General features: G+C 37.7%; 1 long non-coding RNA gene across 3 annotated transcripts; it reads right to left on the bottom strand.

Moving 5' to 3' along the window:
* On the bottom strand, positions 1–3,083 carry LOC131301258 (uncharacterized). 3 transcript variants are annotated; one of them, XR_009191217.1, is made up of 5 exons: positions 2,280–3,083; positions 2,027–2,080; positions 907–965; positions 418–473; positions 1–136 (listed from the first exon to the last, which is right to left on the bottom strand). It is a non-coding gene; the product is annotated as an uncharacterized LOC131301258 (long non-coding RNA). The 3 variants fall into 3 exon arrangements; XR_009191216.1 differs by having other exon boundaries at positions 2,027–3,083; XR_009191218.1 differs by lacking the exon at positions 907–965 and having other exon boundaries at positions 2,027–3,083.
* Between the last annotated feature and the right edge of the window lie 898 nt (positions 3,084–3,981).

Genomic DNA, 3,981 nt, shown 5'->3' on the forward strand with positions numbered 1-3,981 from the left:
GCTCAAGTACATAATTCTTATGTATCTTTCAACCCGAAAAGTACACAATACAAATAAATTACCCCTATAACTATTCACTTATTCCAGCTTTCTTCAACCCAAAAGTTTGCATTGCTCGGCATATATAATATATATCCTGCATTAAACACAATAGGAAGAAAGCAAAAATAAATTATCATATTATTTTCTCTCAAATACCACATATACAAACATCTTTTGCACTACATTTAAAAAAAAAAAAAGGAGAGAGAGTAGCAAATTAGACAAGGAAAATAGGAACAGATACCTTAGTATAGTATTGAACCACTTAACTTTCTCATCAATATGCAAGTTGTCTAAGTTTACAATTAGGCTACACAAACTCAGATATTGTGCAAACCTTGGACGAAAGACGTCTTTTCATCATTGAAAACATACCTCAAAGTGCATTGCTCCTACAGCATGTTCCTGGATACTATGTTGCCCCAGTTTCCCTACATGATATAAGAACCAAAACATCAACCAGAGAGATCAATGGGCAAGTTTAAAGCAAGGAGCGCTAAGAAATATTGCTGACTTCCCGAAATATAATTCAATGTTCGGCCACCTAAAGCAAGGAACATTCACAAGTGTGTTTACCATCCACACCTATACAAGAAAGAGGTCCAAACTAAACAAAATTTCACTAATTAATTGATGGAGATGGAACAAAGAACCATTTAGGTTCTACAAATGCGATCCCTTGGGGACCTCTCAAAGGAACTATCAAGTCCATACCCTAATAGCTAATGAGGAAGCAATGCTATATTTTATAGCCACAGATTTATTTCTTAAGTCAAGAATTTTTGCCAAAATATGTTTCCTAAGCATATAGAATCTAAAATCGATGAGAATAAGATCCTATACAGAACAGCAACACTGACTTACCAACATCAGGCTCCAACGTTGCGCTGTTCAAGTCTGAGACAAGCTTATTGATAGACTCTCTTTTATCCCATTCCGAAAAAAAAAATGGAAGAGTAAGTTTAAGACTTTATACTTCAACAACATACTAAAAAATATCAAGAGTTAAAAACATAGCTACTCTGCAGAATGTATGCCAAAGAAGCATTGAAATATGTCCACGATCAATACGATGATATTTAAAAGTGCACATGTGGTGTGAAAATATAACCACAGATAAATACTAGCAAAACCTTGGAACAAAACGAAAACCCTACCACATGGATAGAAAGTTCCAAATGGAAAGAAGCTGCAACATACATCACTAAAAACTCATTTTTCCATATGAGGAGGCAAAGGGAAAAGCATACAACATCGGTACTTTGTAAGAGGCTTGCTAACGGAAAAAAAAAACGTGTCGAGAATACGAAGATGAGGTGTTCTATGAATTAAGGGTGTGCCATTTTTCTCCCGTCACCCTACGCTGAATCCCCTTTCTAGAAGACGACGAGTTTTTCCAACTCGCGGCACAGAATGAGGATTGGGACAGGGAGAGAGGGAATTCATGTGATCTAGACCTTGAAAAAGGGGCACAACCATAAGCAAATATGCTTTTGAACTACAACTTATGTTAAAGTTCCTAGTCCAATATCAGTGACCATGAATTCCCATCTAGTCCATAACTGCATAGAGATGGTAACGTTGCGATTTCCATTCTTAGTGTTACACCAGGTAGAGAAATTCATTCAGTTTAGTCTCCTTTGATAGAGGTCTGAAAAATTACCTCATTTTAGAATCCAATGAGAATGGTCTCGAAAGGGTAGAGCGTATGGAGAGTTAACCTTCGGAATTCAACACTTATGATTGCCCTTACATTGGCATGTAACCTCAAAGTTAAAGGCTCAAGACCCTCTCTACCTTAACCTGTGTGTACCAAAGTTATGTGGCATGTTGTGTCAATCGATGGCTCAATTACAGAGCATACATTGACACAAACGAATTATCAAACACCTGTAATGCGAATGGATACTCACCTATATGATTGTAAAGAGCTTAGATTGACACAAGCAATTATCAAACACTTATAATGCGGATGGATACTCACCTACATGATTGATCTTGACAATTGACGAGACCTCTGCGAACAACTCAATCAACACTGAAACAAATTTGGAACCATGTAAATAGCACCCATAAATCCAAGAACGAAAAAATTAGACAAAAAGTTGTGAGAATTGAACAGAGAAGTTTAAAAAGGGAAAAAACTTACTGACTACAGTGGTGGTAATGGTAATGAAAAGACTACTAAGGTGAGAAGCTAATGGCATTCACTGGAATCCAAAAAAATCGAGGCATACCTTAGCATGAGAAGATTGCCCTCAATCAACTTTCGAACTCTGTTCCGTAACAAAACCCTAGCTTTACTGCTCATTTTATTTTTCAAAGCACGGATATAACCCTTTTTTTTGATCCAGCAATTTAGGGTTTAGAAATGGTGGTTTTTTGATTGCAATGGGGTTTTAGATCGGTAAATAAACAAATGTACAAAGAGAGGAGTTGAACAAACCTGTGGAAGAAAGGTAGAGTTGTCGAACAGGGCAGTGGGGCAAATGTACGAATCACTGTGAGAAGGTCATGTGAGAGGAGATCAAGAGGCCGGTGAGTGCGAGAAAGAGAGAGAAAGAGAGGGAGGGAGGGAGGGGATCGTGGGTCTTTTAAGAGCAAGCGCGAATAATGAAGTAACGAGGGATCGTGGGTTTTTGAAGTTCCAGTTACTCCCTTTTAATCTCGGTTACAAAGAAAAGTGACATTGAAAAAAGCAATTGTTATCACAGTTTTTTTTTTATGACCATCATAATAAGAATACAAACATCACGGTTTATAAGGAAACCGTCATTAAATATATTAGATCACACTTTAGGAAAAATTGACATTAAAAATCATAATAGTTATGTCAATTTTTTAGAAATTGACATCATAAATATATTAGATCACACTTTAGGAGAAACTGACATTAAAAAGAAATAATAGTTATGTCAGTTTTATCAAAAGTGACATCATAAATATATTATATCACACTTTAAGAGAAACTGACATTAAAATGAAATAATAGTTATGTTAGTTTTTTAGAAAGTGACATCATAAATATATTATATCACAGTTTTTTGGATGACTGACATTATTTACTTATTGTAATCTTTTTAATTACAGTTTTTCTAAAAAGCGACATCTTTGCCCTTTTTCAAGCATCATCTTTTACGATTATTGTAGTAGTGTGAGTGGACCAGTGACAGGTGGGCCACCAGTATTACTATGGAAGGTGCCAGTGCTAGACGCGCAAGGGAATCCAGCTGAAGTACACCTTGTTCCTGCCAGGGTTGAGCCCACATCGATGACTGTCCTGGTAAGATTTAGCTTCGGTTATTGCATTTTAATATACTTGAAACACTTTTGCGTTGTTTAACAATCCCAAATTGTATTTGCAGTTGCCAACTGAGTGGGTGAATGAAGCTGTCCGTCGCATGCTCGAAATGGAGAATGTAATCAGAAAGGCAGCAAATGGGATACCACTGGTGCTACACTACCCAACACCGACTCCACCACTTGCTCAGCCAGCAGTTGTTCAGAGGACGCAGGTATACTCTTTGGAAAACGATACAATCCTGCTTTCGATACTTGATATATGTAGCTTCTTTTGATACATAACATGCTTCGATGGCCTTTGATTTGAAATCGATATAATGTACCTGTTTTCAAACATTTCATATACCATATATACAATGCATACTGATGTTTGAAATGAATACACAATGCAGGCACAAAGACAGACGGCTCCTAGAAGGAAAAGCACACGGTCCCCACCACAGAGGAAAATGGCAATGAGGACTACAACACCTCTAGTCACCACTAGGCAACAAACGAGAAGCTCACAGCCAGTAGCTACAAGTGAGAGCGCAACCAGGGAGACCGTGGCACGCGCGGAGAGGCAGTACCAAATTAAGATGCGCAAGAAACCAACGCAAAATGAACCGGTCCGCAAGAAGCGACTGATCCTGCCTA

Source organism: Rhododendron vialii, chromosome 9a (genome assembly GCF_030253575.1).
Source record: "Rhododendron vialii isolate Sample 1 chromosome 9a, ASM3025357v1".
Lineage (NCBI taxonomy): Eukaryota > Viridiplantae > Streptophyta > Magnoliopsida > Ericales > Ericaceae > Rhododendron > Rhododendron vialii.